This window comes from Lutra lutra, chromosome 2 (assembly GCF_902655055.1).
Source record: "Lutra lutra chromosome 2, mLutLut1.2, whole genome shotgun sequence".
NCBI classification, from domain to species: domain Eukaryota; kingdom Metazoa; phylum Chordata; class Mammalia; order Carnivora; family Mustelidae; genus Lutra; species Lutra lutra.
Window position 1 is genome coordinate 199,769,964 of NC_062279.1, and position 19,262 is coordinate 199,789,225.

General features: G+C 38.2%; 1 protein-coding gene and 1 pseudogene across 4 annotated transcripts in view; one reads left to right on the plus strand and one right to left on the minus strand.

Moving 5' to 3' along the window:
- SLC4A4 (solute carrier family 4 member 4) overlaps positions 1-19,262 on the plus strand; it is a 355,406-nt gene that overhangs the window by 118,956 nt on the left and 217,188 nt on the right. The window lies entirely within an intron of this gene.
- Positions 16,446-17,376, minus strand: LOC125093886 (dihydrofolate reductase-like; annotated as a pseudogene).

A 19,262-nucleotide genomic window follows, 5' to 3' on the forward strand; every position in this document is an offset into this window, starting at 1 on the left:
TGATTTAGACCTTCTTTAACAGAGGCAGAGAAGACTTCCTTCTCACAGTGGGCTCCAGTACTCCCAGGGAGGGGTGGTATGAAGTACAGGATAAGCATACAATATTTACCTGAAATATCACTCTTACTTGGATATTTGCAAAAAATGTTTTTATAATTAAACAAACAGAATTATTAATTTTGAGTGTGAAATGCAAGAAAGTCTTTAAAATTTAAAGACAGCATGGAGATTTACAGGGATATTTTGAGGCTGGATGGATGCCTCAGTTCTCCCTCTGAGGCAAGTTTTGAAGAACATGCGCATGAAAGGTTTGTATTGTGGAAGATTTTATGATCATAGTCTAGGCATTTTGAATTCAAAGAATGCATTTGATGACAAAGCCCTTGAAAGTCTTAATTTTTTTAAATCATTTTTAAAAAATTTTTTTAAATTTATTTTCAGCATAACAGTATTCATTGTTTTTGTACCACACCCAGTGCTCCATGCAATCCGTGCCCTCTCTAATACCCACCACCTGGTTCCCCCAACCTCCCACCCCCCAACCTCTTCAAACCCTTTTGAAGGAAACCAGATTGTTTTTCAGAGTCCATAGTCTCTCATTGTTCACCTCCCCTTCCAATTTCCCCCAACTCCCTTCTCCTAACTCCCCATGTCCTCCATGCTATTTGTTATGCTCCACAAATAAGTGAAACCATTTGATAATTGACTCTTAATTTTTTGACTCTAGCACTGTGGACTGTGAAGTTCTCTCTCACCCGCCTCTTGAGTGTGAGGAGCCGTGGTACAATCTTTAGCTTTACTTTGTTGCATGAGAAATCAGTTTGGAACCAAAGCTTCTGAGAAAGAGATGCTTTCCTGTTTTTGAGGACAAGTTAAATCATGAACCGCTTTATTGAGAGCCAGTTGGAGGTAGCATACTGCTGGCAATTCCAAACCATTTAAAAACAAAAGTTACGGTTATTAATTTTTGAAGCCACAAAAGCATGAATCAACATTATAGCAGTGTCAGTATCTCAGTAGGGACTGGTTTTGACTGAACTGTGGCAGCAAAATAAATGTTTGCAGATTGTTTTGACAGAATGTCATCTCCTGGGCTTCGATTTATTCTCTGGCAGCCTTACTTTTAAAAATTTATTAATTATTTTTATTAACATATAATGTATTATTTGCCTCAGGGGTACAGGTGAATCGTCAGGCTTACACACTTCATAGCACTCACCATAGCACATACCCTCTCCAATGTCCATACCCCCCCACTCCCCAGCAATCCTCAGTTTTTTTTGTGAGATTTTTTTTTTTTAAAGATTTTGTTTATTCATTTGACAGACAGAGATCACAAGTAGGCAGAGAGGCAGGCAGAGAGAGAGGAAGGGAAGCAGGCTCCCTACTGAACAGAGAGCCCGACGTGGGGCTCCATCCCAGGACCCTGAGATCATGACCTGAGCCAAAGGCAGAGGCTTTAACCCATTGAGCCCACCCAGACACACCTGTTTTGTGAGATTAAAAGTCTCTTATGGTTTGTCTCCCTCCTGATCCAATCTTGTTTCATTTTTTCCCTCCCTACCCCCAACCACCCCCCAGCCTGCTTCTCAAATTCCTCATATCAGGGAGATCATATAATCATTGTCTCTCTCTGATTGACTTATTTGGCTCAGCATAATACCCTCTAGTTCCATCCACATCATTGCAAATGGCAAGATTTCATTTCTTTTGATCAGCAGCCTTACTTTTGAAACAGAGTGGCTGCACTTGAAGTAGAGAAGAAAATCCTCCCACTGAACCTTTCTGGGCCTTAGCAGATAACTCTGCTTGCAAGCATTTGTAATGTAGAGCTGCAAGTATTTTCAGTAGGAACTAAACATGTTGCTAAGAGATGTGTCTGTGAACATCTATCTGACATATTTCACCATTGCAGAGATCAGCAGACGGGCCCACAAAGCAGAGTGGTCAGCTGGTCACCAGTGGTGCAGCCTTTTTAAAACACAGGTCTCATGTGTTTTAAAGCTCTCTAAACAAGGCTGTAAAGTAGAAAGGTACTTTCTCAGCTAATGTACTGAATATTCTAAGCACTTGACAGACAGTTTTGAAAATTGTAATGTTCCTTAGCTAATTTTTATGGGACACTTTTTTTTTTAAACTTCTAAGATTTTTGAATGTGTGTATGTACTGTTAGTTGATTTTATTCTTATTTTTCAGTATACACCCATCATGGAAGCTTAAGCCCATGCAAACCCTGGAGTGAATGTTTTTTAAGGAAATATATTTTTAGGGTAAATACCCAGTAGTGTGATTGTTGGGATGTAGGGTAGCTCTATTTTCAACTCTTTGGGGAACCTCCATGCTGTTTTCCAGAGTGGCTGCACCAGCTTGCATTCCCACCAACAGCGTAGGAGGGTTCCCCTTTACTCCGCATCCTCGCCAACATCTGTCGTAAGATATGAATGTAGTGATCCAAAGGGGCATGTGCACCCCAGTGTTTATAGCAGTAATGTCCACAATAGCCTAACTATGGAAGGAGCCTAGATGTCCATCAGCAGATGAATGGATAAAGAAGATGTGGTATATATATATACAATAGAATATTATGCAGCCATCAAAAGAAATGAAATCTTTCCATTTGCAGCGATGTGGATGGAACTAGAGGGTATTATGCTAAGCAAAATAAGTCAGTCAGAGAAGGACAATTATCATATGATCTCTTTGATATGAGGAATTTGAGAGTTAGGGTGGGGGTGGTGGAGGGTAGGGAGGGGAATATGAAACAAGATGAAACTGGGGAGGGAGATAAACCATGAGAGACTCTTAATCTCAGGAAAAAACTGAGGGCTGCTGGGGCTGAGAGGGGGAGGGATAGAGTGGTTGGGTGATGGACACTGGGGAGGGTATGTGATATGGTGAGTGCTGTGAATTGTGTAAGACTGATGGTTGACAGACCTGTACTCCTGAAGCAAATAATACATTATATGCTAATAATACGCGCGCGCGCGCGCACACACACACACACACACACACACACACACACACATATACATATATAAAGCATTTATTTATTTATTTACTTATTTATTTGACAGAGAAATAGAGAGAGTACACAAGTAGGCAGAGTGACAGGCAGAAGGAAAGGGAGAGGCAGGCTCCCTGGTGATCAAGGAGCCCGATGTGGGACTTGACCCCAGGACTTGGAGATCACGACCTGAGCCAAAGGCAGCCACTTAAATGACTGAGCCACCCAGGTGCCTAAAAAAATATGTTTTCAAAGTTGTTTGATGAGCTTTAAGAAAATAATTTTCCAAAACCTCTTCATCCATTTTACACAAAACTCTGCTTGTGTCTGTATGCATGTCCTCCGACTCCAAAAGATCTGTAACCTCCAAAATTAAAACTGACAAATTTATAGGGTAAGTTGTTTGAGCTCTGGAACGGATTTAGACAGCTCTTAGAGCCATTTATAATCAGAGCAAAATAAATTAAAAGGAATAGAATGTGTGAGTTGTTGAAAAGTAAAGGAATAATAGCTCAATCCCAAGTTTAGTGTAGGAAAATTTTTAACACTCATTGGAAGACATTTGGTAATATATAGTGCTTGATAACTTTACAGAAAAAAAAGATAATTGTTATCAAGATTTTAATATCTCTCTCTTCCAAAGAGTTCAACTCAACCGCCAGATACATTTTTGAGATATGGAGTATGGGTTCTTGAAGGGAGCCTTGTGTTCTGCAATAGAGTAGAAATAGAAACAGAGGGGGAAGCATACTGTAGTAAAAAGAGTATGGACTTAAGGGTCAGCCAAATCCACAACAGCATTCTAAGTCTAGACCCTCCCCCCCACCATTACTAGATCTGTGACTTCAGTAATATATGTAACCTCCTGGAACATGATTCATTTGAATATAGACATAATAATACTCAAGTTATAGGAGTGTATGGAGGTATTTCTTGAAAGATAATAGATATTCCTGGTAGGTGCTATGTACTGATGGATGTCATTATTAACTAATATTTCCAATCAAGTGCCCAAACTAATGCAGATAATACAGTTTAAACTGCTTGGCCACAGAAAAAAGAAAGGAAGCTGAAGAGTCCTCAGTAAATCCCAGATCAGTAACTGTCATTTGAAAGGAGCTTGCAAGTGGTGCTCAGTTGACGGAAGAGTGGAACCTTGTGGCAGTGCAGGATAGAAGTGGAAATTTTGGAAGAAAAGGCTGCAGTAATTGTGTAACCCAGTTTACTTATATGTAATTATTTCCCAAATAAGATTGTAAGTCAACTGATTGTTCTCAGTCTTTGATCATTGGAAATAGGACTAGATTCAAGATAGGAAAGAAACTCACTTCTGAAGTGAGCTTGATTTCAGCGTGTGGAAGGATTCTTTTTTTTTTTTTTTTTTTTTTTTTACTCAAGTAGGAACATTCCAATTTCAGAGGCAAATTAACCAATGGTCATTCATGGTGGGACATACCAAACAAACATTTCAGAAATGTTTTAATTGTAGTTGATGTTTCTGAAGTGAATCCTTGGAAATAACTATCTAAATGCCTTGGTTATTGGATGAACCACTCTGTAGGAGAAAATTTAGTAGCGATTGATTTATTGTCCCAATAATGAAAATTTTAATGTTCAGGCACATTTTATATTAGTGACCAGGAAAAAAATAATTAGGAATTGACTTTCAGACTCCATTTTAGGGGATTCATTTAGCTGAGATCACATGTAACTAATTGCTGGTATTTTTGGGTGTGTTTTAAGGTAGTATTAGATGAATACAACATTATAAGAACTGGGTATTGGCCAAGTTTTTGTGTTTTTTTTTTTTTTTGAGTACACAAGACAGAGTTCAGAGTTTATTTAATAACCATAATTTATTTTTATGTAAACCAACAATGGAATCTATAAAAATATTTGGGCTCTTGTTTTGAAAAATTAAGACTTTTTTTAGATACCTGGTTAAGGACTGATTTACATGTTTTATTTTAACTTGAATTTTGTTCTACTGTAATAGAGAATCATACTTCCTAAAATCTGTCTTGGGCCAGAATAGAGACTGGGTGAGTGTATCTTAGGGTCTGACAGTCTTCACATGTGCGCATTTTGCATGCAGCTCAGAGATAACCAATGTTGGTAAATAGTTATTGGGTATCTCTTGGGTTGCTGACTGTGTATTTGTTTTGGAGACAGACTCTACTTAAAGAGAAAGTAGATGGTTGTCAGCAGGACTGTACATAAAATTCTCACATTCATTGCAGTTAGTCACCCTTGTACCTAGGTTAGTTCTTTTCACCACACATTCTTTTTATCTGTGAACCATCATGCATGCCTTTCCCTTTCTGTCTTTGGAAATCCCCATCCTCATTCATACGCTTTTGCTTCTTTCAGTGAAGTCTCAGCTTTTTAATCATCTCAAGAACTTAGAGCTGACTTAGGTCTCTGGCGTTGGTTATGTGCCTTCTTTACCAACTTTAGGTCCCTGTCAATGAGGTTTATTTCTGTTGCCATGGTTGGTGGTAGATTCATTGAAAAAAGAAGAGTAAATATCCTCCTTCATTTTTGTAACTCCTTTATGTAACTGCTATCTAAATACTCCTAGTGAGTGCTTACTACATATCTGTGACTAAATAATAGGGGAAATACAGGGTGAGAGTATTGCCAAGGATTGTTTTGTTCCTCCCTCCAAAACTGCCACATACAGCTTTTTCAATCTTGTTGGTACTGTTTCTCAAAGGAAAGATGAGATCAAAAGTGACAGAATGAATAGTACATTAGTAGGTCATTTAATGTATTAGCTCCATCTCATATTTCTGAATAGATTTTCATAAGCCAGAGGAACAAAATTCAATTCCACCATCCATGGATGTGCCTTGTAATCTCTTCATTCTTCCGGTTGTTATTGCACATCAACCCGATGAGGAAGCTGAGTCAGAGGGTAAAGGGGGATTTGCTCAGATGGAACTGGAGCTGAGCACGGGATCTGGGTCTTACGATTCTGAATCCACGACTGCAGCCACGATTACTGTTTATTTAGGGTCATGTTGTCTGGAGAGGTGAATTCCCTGTGCTATCGCTGGACAGGAGAGCATGTACGGAACCCCATCTGAACCATGAAGCTCCTTAAGCTAAAGATCCATTTCCCTGCAGCTGTGAGAACTGACTGGGAAGACAATTCACTGATCACTTGGGGGAATATGCCAACATGTCAGCAAAGGTTTGCAGGGTCTATAGTATCTTATGTGAGTCCTTCCTAAAACGTATCAACAACACTTCCCCACTCTGCCCCCAAACAACACTACCTCTTTAGTTCATTTTCACATTATTAGACAACTTCAGTATTTATATTTAATATTTGCCTTGACCTTTAGGCTTTACTGACTTGGTAGCTTGACCTCGATTCTTCTTCTGGTCCCTTGAGGTTTGCTGTGTATAATTGCTGGCTTTGGCATGTGTACTTTGACTTTTCTTGCTTTTCCGGCCCAGAACACCTTCTCTTGGCCTAGTAGGCGTTCCCTGTCTCATTCTTTGTATCTCTCTGTATCTGAATCCCAGTGATCCCAGTTTGCTAGTGGCTTTTTCCCACATAAGGAAGGCAGCAGAGGGATTTAGACAGTTTTCAGGTGAATATCTAATCTCTGCTTTAGAAGAATACTAAAGCATTTAATGAACATAATTCTAGGAAAGACAGATTTGAGCTTATGTAGTTCTTGAAAAGTGTGATAAATTGACAAATGTTATTTCTAAACCAGTGTAAATTAATTTGTGATTGATCTAAAGAAGGAGTGGTCTGGGAAGGCAAAGAAACTTTAAGTTTTATGATTGATACGCCATTAATTGGAAATTCTGCTTCCAGTTAAGGAATAACCATCCCTTACACATCACCACAAGCTTTAGAAGTGACTAATTCTCTGCCTGTCCTTTATGAACAGGAAGCCATTAATAATGAATTGCTTTTGAAGTGGCACTTATTTACTTCTCCTGATAACTGAGGTTATCTCCAGATGATTCAGAGTGTTATGTATAGGTTCTTTATGTAAGGGATTAAGAAATGTTGGATGGGAAAATTATACTGAAAACATACTGTGTTGAAAGGGCGATTCCTTTACTCTTATTTGTATTATTCTGTGAAGGACAGAGATAGCTGAGGTTGTTCCTCGCACACCTTCACAGGAGACCGGAGTCCCCAGCCAGCCAACACCCACACTCTGATCTGTGTTTGTCATCAGCTTTGTGTACTATAGCAATGTGGATAGCTTGAAAGGAAGTTTATTGATATGACAAATGGTGCTCCTCTGTTCTAAAATAGTTCTAAAAACTAAGCGGATTCCATTTTGTTACTTGTTGAAAATGGATTTAACAAATCCCTATTGATATTTTGGGTGAGTGTTTAATGAAATAGCATGAAAATTTAGGTGTTTATATTAATTAGGCTCTTGTCATTTATATGCTATTATTGAAGAGGTTGAACTCAGGTTTTACAAGTGGCCTTTTAGATTCTGCTGTGATCTTGAGAACATTGCTGGACAGTGGACATGTGTTGCTTGTTGTCTTCCCTGCTGTAGTCTTTTGGGAAGGTAAGACAGGGTAAATGAAGAATTATGTTCTCTGAAAACACTGAAACTAGAAATGTCAAGTGGCTAGTGTTGGAGGACCTGTTAAATAATTTTTTCTTCACTGAAGTTGTAATTAAGAGAGGTTGGGGCCCAGTGCCACCCCACTAATTTTGGATCCTCAACTCAGAGCAGACTTAAGTAAGGCAGAAAAGCTTATTGTAGAATCTTACTGGCATTTCTGTATTATGTTCAGAGTTTTATAAAAATCTTTTGAACATTGATGTATCTATGGGGAATGAGACCATTTTTTCTTTAGAAAGAACTAACACATGTGTGATGTTTCCTTGGTTCCTGCATTGCCCTCCTCCCCTTTTAAAATGGGATTTTATATATTACATATATATATATAATATATATAAATATATATTAAGCATATATAATAAATATATATTAGGTATATTAAGTATTAAGTATATTAAATATATAGGTATTAAAAATATATATTAAGATTTTATTTATTTATTTGACAGAGAGAGAAAGCACACACAAGCAGAGGGAGTGGCAGGCAGAGGGAGAGGGAGAAGCAGGCTCCCACTAAGCAGCGAGCCCGATATGGGACTACATACCAAGACCCTGGGATCATGACCTGAGCCAAAGGCAGATGCTTAACTGACTTTGCCACCCAGGTGCCCTCAAATGGGATTATATTTTGAGTCACATTTTCTCATTATCGCTATCCAGGAAAGATGGATAGAATTTTTTTGGCAATGTGGGGATGAAGTCAGACATTCTAAAGATTCTTTAAGGCTTGGTGCCCTTATATTCTTATGCATTTTGAAATCCTCTGTGGTAGGGACGATGTCTTCTTTGCTTCTGGAGTCATCTAATGGCAGCATTAGTATGGTGGTTATGACACTAATTCTGGAACAATAAATTTAGCTATTTTGTATAGAAAGTAGTTGCATTTGAACAAGTCTGTAGAATTTATTTTGGGAATCTTGAAGATTTCCTAATGTTGATGAAAATTAGGTCTGACTTTAAAAACCTCAGGGTATAAATTGTGCTGATAATTGTTCTGAGTTGAACCTGGAGAAACTGCTGATGTGTTCACTCTTAAGCAGAGTGATTCATCATATAAACCTTATCATGGACAGCTCTGGCAGAGCAAAGAGAAGTGAAGTAGGGAGTAAAGAAATTAAAGGAAAATGGAGATGAGAGCTGTGACCTGCATTAGGAACTTTGAGGTCTTTTAGGAAGAGGTGGCTTGGTCATCATATTCTTTACCATCTTAATTAATGAGTGAGTTCCTATATACAGAAAGCATCCTACCTTTCCATCTTACCTTCCTACCTACATGAAACCCCTCCCCACTGTCCACATTCTTCTGCACTCATGGGATTATCTTTAGATATGTGTGGCTGCTCAGTCTGTTAGCTTTAGATCCATGTCCAGTCCTGTTACATGGCTCAGAATTGGCTGTTAAAAGTCCCTAGTCAGCAGTGAAGGCATTGCTGGAGGGCTTTGTTTGTTTTGGACATGTGTGAAGAAAGATCATCGAGATTCTGCAGTTTCAAGTATTGTAGGGAAGTATTCGGCACTAATTTGACATGCCTGTCCTCAAGTTAGCAAGTAAAGATACCTTAATTGGTTTGTTTTTCTTATAATAATGACATTAATGTTAATTTTAGAAAATTTGTAGATTACCCATAAGCAAAATGAGGAAAGTAAGAATCATCTATAATTCCATCATTTAGGGATAATAATTTTTTTTTTTAAAGATTTTATTTATTTATTTGACAGAGAGAGATCACAAGTAGGCAGAGAGGCAGGCAGAGAGAGAGGAAGGGAAGCAGGCTTCCTGCTGAGCAGCGAGCCCGATGTGGGACTCGATCCCAGGACTCTAGGATCATGACCTGAGCCGAAGGCAGCGGCCCAACCCACTGAGCCACCCAGGCACCCTAGGGATAATAATTGTTAACATTTGGTATATCCTTCTGGTGTTTTTTATCTGTATATACTGTGTAAATCAGTAAGCCTTTGGGTTGAGAATGCTAGAAACCAAATTATAACTGGATTAAATAGGCAAGAATTTATCAAGAATTTATTGGTTGACTGAAGGAAAATCTGGGTATAGCCTGCTCTTTGGGGAAAGTGATTTGATCTGAACAAAAGATTAGAAAAAATGCTAAACGCAAGAACCAGAAGTTAATTCTTATTCAGATACATAAGGCATTAGATACCTTGTAAGTTTAATGCTCTGGTGGTTAAACGTGAGTAGATGGACGATGGTCATAGGAATTCCTCTTCCTTACTTGAATCCTTACGATATCTGGTGGGTGTGAAAAGACATAATTTAGGACTTAAACAGGATTGAACAATACTTTGAACTCTGTACTGACTTACCAAATCCACGTGGTCTGTCATGGTATTTCATTCAGATTTCTTGGTCACCTGCTTTTTTTTTTTTTTTTTTTTTTTTTAAAAAAAAAAAAAACAAACCTCTGTGTTGATTTGGCCCCTCAGGGGTTGAGTCCTTGGGAACTTTGGGAACTGAATTTCTTGGCAGGGTATTGACATTGCCACACTGTGCCCTGGTGACTGTGTCTATAATGTGGTACCCTCCTAGGTGCTTTTGTGGACAGAGGTCATCAACAGTGGGGCTGGAGTCACAAGGATGAATATGTGTGAAATATCCCTTGGAGACCCAACAAACACTTAGCAGTTGGACTTATTGCTGGACATGTAGTCTTTTGTTACGTAGTTGGGGAAGAGTCAGGGAAATTGGTTATCTGTTTCTCTGAGCCCACCTTCCCTGCAAAGACTCAGGAATACCATGCAAACCTGGGTAAATGGAAGAGGGAGAATGATACTGTGGAAAGTAAAGTCCAGAAAGAAAGTAAAAACGTTGAGTTTCACCATTAGTTAGTTTAGTTATGTATTAATCCGTGATGACTCCCATAACAAAATACCATAGCCTGGGTGGCTTAAACAATAGGAATTTATTTCTCACAATTATGGAGGCTGAGAAGTCCAAGATCAACATGCCAGGTGATTTGGTTCGGTGATGAGTGCCCTGGCTTACAGATGGAAGCCTTCTCGTTGTGGTCTTCATGTGGTGGAAGGAAACAAGGTCTCTGGTGTTTCTTCTTATAGGAGCACTAATGCCATGATGAGGGCCCTACCCTCACGACCTCATCTAAACCTAATTACCTCCCAAAGCCCTATCTCCAGGTTCTATCACAGTGGGGGTTCGGATTTCAGTATGTAAATTTTGGGGGACACAATTCAGTCCATAACTGACAAAACAGTGGTTTTAGGTCACTACTGAGGATGCTAAAACCCAAAATGACTGATTGGAATTTTATGTCTTTCTAGTAGAGATACTTGAAATATTGAAATAATATTGATAATATAATTAATATAATTAGAATAATTAATAAAAGACTTGGCAGATGAAAAAGTCTGGAATTTCATAGATAAAATAAATTTATTTGACTGCTAATACCATCACTGAGACGACTTCTTTGGAAATGGTTTAGCACCATTTAAAAGAACACATATTAACACTGACAGGGAGCTTGTTTTAATTTTTTCAACTCACTATGTTGGCAGAAATTATAAAGGAACAAGACAAAATAAGTTGGGGAATGTAAGGGCTATCACCTTTTTGTTCTAAAGAATTTTGAATACCTTATAGATATGACTCAGATCCTGATAATATTTTTGTAATGTAAACTCTAGGTAAATTATTTTTCTGATTACTTTGAAGAGGGAAGTCTAAGGACACAGGTATTTTCCAAAAATGTCTCACCAAACTCTGGTTCTTCCCACCTTTTGCTAGCTGAAATTGAAGTAAGTAAGATAGTTTGGTAGTATTCAGAAATCCAGGCTCCTAACACTGTTGACTTTCCATAGCTGAATAATAATGTCATGGCATATTAAGGATAATTGTCATAATTGACAGCTTTTCATGTGTGGGAGCTTATTAATACATGGATACCTAAGTATTTAAAAAATTATCCATCTTAATGAATGCTATTTGGCTGTTTCAATTCCTTAGCTAATTGAACAGGAAAAAGTAACCGTCTAATTTACCTGTCTACAGCTTGCCAGCATGTTAAGTCAATAGTCATTTTCTGGATTTATTGAGGTAAAGGTAGGTTAAGTCATGGAGAAAGTTTAGATGCATTGTATAGATCACTCCAAGAAAACCTGAATTCTATAAAAACAGGTTGTTTGATGCAGTTAATTTGAAGATGGTAATTTGTGGATGACTAATATGAGTTAGCTCTACTGTAGCCCATTAAAGTAAAATCACAGACATGTATATATCAGGACTCCTTTGGTTGCAAGTGGCAAAAAAAATTGACTTAGATTACTTTAAGCTAAAAGGGAATTGTCATGTATGATTGCAAACTATCTGACTTCAGGCATGGCTGGATCCAGGTGCTTAAATAATGGCACCTGGAACCTTTCTCTGCCTTTGATGTTTACTTTATTCTCACACACACTCTTCCCTTTGAGTTGCAGGATGCCATATGCACTCAAACCTTTTATTACCATCTTATTAGCACCTCAGCCTAAATTTATTTCTTGGAAGCGCCAACAAAAGGTTGACACTTATATACTCTGATTGGCCTGGATTAGATAAAGTGTCCTCTCAAAAATTAATTGCTGTGGCCAAGATTTGGGATATTCTCATTCTCCAGACCTGGGTCATAGGGAATGATTCATCCTTGTCGGACTTCTAAGCATAAAAATGGTTCTTCTAAGGAAAGTAGGATGCTATTATCAGAAAAAGAGAGTACGGGTGCTGAATGGGCAAGAGTAACACATAGCTACTACAATGCATGTGTGTTTTAAAGATTTTTATGTATGTAACTTTATTTAGTGATTTCTTATTTCTTACAGTTATGAATGCGAAATTGAAGTTTGATGATTTTATATATACATTTAAGTATATTTTTAGAGTACTATAATGGTCTAATAATTAGGTAAATTGTGGAAGTTTTAGCAACTGTGGTGTTGATTTATAGACCCTTAACTCAGAATGGAGAGAAATGAATACTTAAAATGTAAATCAACTGGTGATAGCACATTGACAACTTAAAGAAATAGCTATTTATTTTTATTTTTTAAAAAGATTTTATTTGAGACAGGTAGAGAGGGGCAGAGGAGGAGGGAGAGAGAGAATTTCAAGCAGACTCCCTGCTGAGAACAGAGCCCGATGTGGAGCTCGATACCCACAACTCTGAGATCATGACCTGAACTGAAATGTAGAGTTGGACAATTAACTGACTGAGCCACCCAGGGGTCCCAGTTACTTATTTATTTATTTATTTATTTATTTACTTACTTACTTACTTACTTACTTACGTACTTACTTTGGTTTGAGAGCTGAGACTTATCAGATGGTGAATTTTGCCAAGGAGAAAAATACAAAATCTGTAAGTCTTCATTTAACCCACAGAAGGGAATTTGCATGTAAACTTGTCATGCTCAGTATGAGTTGTTCATAATGGTCATTATTTCTATTAAAAAAATTTTTTTTTTGGCAGCCTGTAGGGTGGCCACAGTGGGCTGTTTTCCAGACCAAAAACAAAAAGGCACATTCACAAGTTGCCTTTTGGTGGATAGTGAACCAAATGTTCAGTTAACTTACTTTAGGGCTATTTCAGATGCCATTATGATTTCTACCTCTCCTGAAATCCACTACATTCGCTGTACATGTCCAGTACAAATGCTGTACACTTGCTGATTTCTACCTCTCCTGAGATCCAGTACATTTACTGTTCATATGGCTTTTTTTTTAAAGATTTTATTTATTTATTTGACAGAGAGAAATCACAAGTAAGCAGAGAGGCAGGCAGAGAGAGAGGAGGAAGCAGGCTCCCTGCTGAGCAGAAAGCCCGATGTGGGGCTCGAACCCAGGACCTAGGATCATGACCTGAGCCGAAGGCAGCGGCTTAACCCACTGAGCCACCCAGGCGCCCCGGCTTTTTTTTTCTTAAAGTGAGATCATCTTTTAGAGAGTGGTGGCTACAAAAATGGGCTTAGAAATAACACAAGTAGGTTTGAGCTTTGAGGTAATATCATTTACTGGTTGTGTGATCTTGGGGAAGTCCCTTAATCTCTTAAATGCTCAGTTTCTCTGTCTGTAATATGAATAGTACAAGAGATTGATAATAATAGATATTTCATATTTTTGTGTGAAACAAATGATATAATAAGTGAAGAGCCCTTAACACAGTGCCTGGCACAGTGTAAGCATTCAAAAATGTTAGTAATTGCACATGATGTTTTTATTGATAGAATTTTTCTCATTGTCCCTTGAGAACAAGGACCTTATCTTAAAAATATTTTGTGTACTTTCAACAAATAACATAGTGTCTCATACACTAAAAGCTAATAAATATGAATTAAGTTATCAAACTGAGAACATAGAACTGTACTTCAGGCATTGCTGAGCCTCTGGGAAGGAAAGGAAAGAAGCAAAGAAAAAGTTTTTGTGAGAAACTGAGGCAGAATATATATGATGTATTCTTCCATTCATTTCCTTATTCATTCATCCATTCTTTTTTTTTTAAAGGTTTTATTTATTTATTTGACATATAGAGATCACAGGTAGGCAGCGAGGCAGGCAGAGAGAGAGAGGAGGAAGCAGGCTCCCCGCTGAGCAGAGAGCCCGATGCGGGGCTCGAACCCAGGACGCTGGGATCATGACCTGAGCCGAAGGCAGAGGCCTTAACCCACTGAGCCACCCAGGCGCCCCTCATTCATCCATTCTTTTTTTTTGTCTAACCTCACTGTGCACAAGGTAGGCACCAAGAGTAGTTTAGGTAAGTGAAGAACCAGGTAGGTTGGCTTAGTAATGGTACAAAGACAAAGTACAGCAGTGGATAACCCACAAAACAGTGGATATGAAATGTCTTAATAGGAGTGCAGATTAAATGTTGTGGTCCCTCAGGAGAGGAAGAGATTGCGTCTACCAGAGGAAAATAGCTCACTGGAAGTGTTCATTCTTTTCTTTGTGGCTTACTCAATAGGAAATGGTGACTGTATTCTGGTCACTGTGCAGCTAATGTAAAGATGGATTAAGGGGAAGGATGAAATAAGGACAGTTTCCAAAACTTAGATATTTTCCATTTCAGAGTTCTTAATGTATGCTTCCTTTTGCACATGGTTATGTTCTTGTGTACTTGACAATGTCCAAGGTTTATTCTTCTGTATCTAATTCATTAATTTAATAGTTCAGGTGTGGGTCGTTAAGGAAAGTACATAGATTCTGTCCTCCAGGAGCTTGGTGGTTAGTTGGAGAGAGGTCACATCACCATAGGTTAAGTAATAATGACCAGGCTATATATTTGTTGGTGCTTAAATGATAATTCAGACAAAGTGTTATAGTTTGAATAAAGAAGAGAGTCATATTTCTGTGAGTGGTTAATATAGGTTATTGGAAAAGATTTTTTACCTGGGCCTTGGAAACTGAGTCAGATTTAGAGAGAGACTATAGCAGAGAGGAAAGACGAAAAAAGATCTGGAAATGAGCAAGCGTATTATCTAGTTTTTCCCTTTCCCTTTCCCTTCCCTTCCCTTCCCTTCCCTTCCCTTCCCTTCCCTTCCCTTCCCTTCCCTTCTGTTTCCTTGTTTCTTTATTGATTGACATTTGGGTTGCTTCCAAGATTAAAAATAATGGTGCCACATGGCACCTGGGTGGCTCAGGTGCCTCTGCCTTTGGCTCAGGTCATGATCCCAGGGTCCTGGGATCGAGTCCCGCATTGGGCTCTCTGCTCAGTGGGGAGCCTACTTCCCCCCCTCTCTCTCTCTGCCTGCCTCTCTGCCTACTTGTGCTCTCTGTCAGGTAAATAAATAAAATCTTAAAAAAAAATAATGGTGCCACAGATACTCTTGGGTCCATCTGTTTGTTCAGGATTAATTTCTAGAAGTGGACGTTCTGGATCCAAACCCAGACTATATTGATTTTTAATTAATATTGCTAACTTACACTTTAAAAAGTTTGTATCAACTAATAAGGCCAAAAATTCTATTTCTTTGGATAACTAATAACTCAAATCTTTGCTAACATGATGGGTAAAACATATTTTAACTTTAATTTTTAAGTTTGTGAAGTTTACTTTCTAACTTAGTAATTTTGGTTCCTGGCATTATCCATTTTCAATTCATTACCTCTTTGAATTTTTTATTTTAACCATATGCTTGTTATTAGATTACTCTTTTTCATAAAGAGCAGTCTATTTCTTTTTTATCATTGCACCATCCCATGGAATCTCACCAAAGATCAGAAACAGAGTTTTTAGAGTCTCAGACCTTCTCTCTTAATCTTCAAAAAGTTAGCTCCTGCCTACTTCTTTACTATCTATATGGAATGTACTAGAGTTCTCATCTTACTGATATCCTGAGTGGACAAAACTTTTTTTTTTTTTCAGAAGATATGCATAGAGTAATGCATAGTCTCCATTTTGATCTAATTTTCTTTTAACGTTTAAGTTCTAGCTCTTCTGTGTATAATTTATTTCTGACCTTTGGACAAACCTGTCTAGCTCCTATCTGTCTAAGCCCTGATTTCAACTCATGATATCAGGGGATTCTCCCACTTTGGTGTTTTGGTAGGTATGTAGGTGATAGGTAGATAAGCAGGTGATTTTCCCTGATTAGTATTCAGACAGTGATAGCAAGAAATGTTTCACAAATGATATCTGGTATAATCTAGTTAAGATTAATCTTAATTAGAGTCTAGTTAAGATTAAGATTAATTAATAGACACATTGTTTAGAAGTAGTTATGCTTTGATCTAAAGTCAACAAAAGTCTTTTTTTCCTAACATTAAAATATATAATTGGAGGGCAGGGGGAACGACTTAAAATAAATCAGAAAACACCTTCACATTAATCATTCTTTTTATATACTTCAAATTTCCACTTAATACCTTTTTTCCTCTTGGACACCAGAAAGAACACTTGGGTATTCTGGAAGAAGCTTATATTTCCCCAAATCGGTTTCTGGAAAAAATGTGTTATTTTCAAATTCCTGCATGATCCTTGTCACAAATAGTTTAAGATGGCCTGATTTGTTCATGGCTTCCTTATAAGCAGAACTGCCTCCCACTATCCAAACCATGTCCACTTTCTTTGTTAATTCTGGTTGTTAAATAAGTTTTAAGGCATCACCCAGACTTTTGGCTAGAAATTGAGCACCTTGTGGAGGTTCCTTGAGTTCTCTTCTGAGAACTAATTTAACTCTGTCCTTTAAAAGTCCGTTCTTCTAGGGAAGAGAGAGAGTCATGTCTTCCTACCCATAATCACAAAATTCTATTTACCTTCTGGTCATTCTTGGGAAATACCTGAATTCTTTCCTGGATGGGGGTCTGTTCCTGCCTATGCCCGTGTTCTAGGGCAGAGCTTAGCAGATGAACTGTGACAACAGCAGTGAACACCTTTGAGCTTGCTCGTGACACTGGGGTTCCTGGCTGAGCTTGGTACAAAATCGAGCAGGTATGTTCTTTGGTCACCAGACATTTCTGGGTTTTTGTGGGAGACAGTTTGGATGCATAGATTAGGGGTCAAAGTGACATGACAGGCACCCTGAGAGTTGACTGTCTACCCAGGTAGGTGTCATTGGAGAGGGGTCCTCTCACACACCATCTCTGATTGGTGGATAGTGGCTACTCTGAGGTCAAGTTCGGTCTCGGCAGGAATGCGTGTGATGTAAGCTATGGCTGCTGGTCGTGGGGAGTGGGTATGGCAGCATTCCTGCCACGTATTTGCCTTCCTTCTTGTCAGCACTGGGAATTTGGGAGCACTGGGTCTCCCCAGCCATTGCACACCATGACGTTGTCACCCTGCAGGTGGACGCTGGTCAGAGATAACCACACTTAGTAGGGCCCTCTGGGAAATTCTGTAGCTACTCGGGGGGGGGGGGGGGAAGAAAACCCAAAGCCCCCTGAAAACCCCAAAACACATTCTAACCAGAGGGCAGAATAAAAAAAGAAAAAAAAATCAAGGCAGATTAGAGGTATTAACTTGGCTTTGATCTATAGGCCTTCTGTTCTGACAAAGGTGATTGGATTAATTTGACAGTTTTTCTCTCTCTCCCTCATTTCCTGCCTCCCTGTCACCCTTTCTCATTTTTCTCAAGGTTCTTTGTTAAGCTGAAACTAGGTGAGTTATTACTTACAATCATAATCTATTCATCTGCAATGTAAGTTGATTTTCTGATGTTTTCTCCCCCAGGTATTAAAATGAGACTAAAGAGGTTTCATTATTTCCCCCTGTTCTTTTATTGGCTGTTTCCCAGAAAGATACACCTTTATGTTCTCATTACTAAAGCTGCTGAATTCACTGAAGTAACATATGCAGAACTTTTGGCTTTTTCTTTCCTACCTTATGTATTTTCAACATACAGGGCCTCTGAGGGCCAATATCTGTGAGCACTTTCTTTCTTAAAGTCTAGGCAGGTTTTGCTAGTAAGGGCTGGCAGTGTTTAAACTAAGTTAAACCTTGTATTTTAGATATGATAATTGACCATCATCACCCTATTTTTCAGGTGAGGAACTTGAGGCACAGAGAGGTTAATTAACTTGTCTCAGATCACAGAGCATATAAGTAGCAGAATTTGAATTCAAACCAAAGTAGTTTGGTTACAGAGTTCTATATGCTTAATTTCAATGCAGTGCTGTGTCTTCAATTTAGCTCATTTCCTTTTGATCCAAATTTACAGGGGAAAAAAAAAAAGAATTCCTGATATCCTTCATTAGGGAGACTCCCACTTTGCTTGTATTTGTGTTAAGAATCATGTTAGAAATTGGGAAGGGTATTTGCTGGTTACAGAGGCTGCCCCTCCCATAGGTCTATATTTACAGTATAGTTGTTGTGGCCTCTTACTTCTAATTCCCTGGGAAGCTTAGGGGAGCAACTGAGGAAAGAAACTTGCTAGAGTTATCAAGCTAGTTTACGGCACTTTTCCTTTCTTGATTGGAAAGGCGTTGCATGTGTTCTTACACAAAAGTTCTGGAACTTAGGTTTTTTCCTCCCAGAGATATTAAGAAGTTTCAGTCATTTTTCCCCCTAATTACAGAAATTAAACATACTGTATCCTATATTAATAGATATTGCTATCTTATTTGAATGTCCTGTGAACACAGAACAGTTTGCAGATATTTTTGTTGGTCTATTTACTAATTTATTCATTCAGCCAATTAATTCTTCACTAACCAAATGACTGGTTAATGTTTGTTGCCCTTTCTAGCATGTATACTTGATAAGAACAAGGATCTTGGTATCAAGTTTTTTTGCTTTATCTTCAGAACCTGAAACAAAGCCCATTTAGTGCAAAGACAGTACTCAGTAAATATTGTATGGATGAACTGTGAACACTGCAGAACTGATCGAAAAGTGAAAGAAAGAACATAGAGCCCTAGAAATAAACTGTATAACAGTTAAAAGGTGTACATATAGGCCGTCTTTGCTTTGCATGGTAGGGCAAAACCGTAAATGTGACTATTCAAACTGAAATTATACATAACAATCCTAATAATCAGTGGGAGAAGAGAAAATATTTTCCTTTGAACTTTAAAAATATTTTTGCCAAATCATTAAAATCTCTCTCGCTATTAGTGATAAAGGTATAGAGAAATGAAAAAAAAATAGTAAAACTAATATTTAGTACACCCTAATTTAAAATGTCAGAAATAGGGGAGGAGTCAA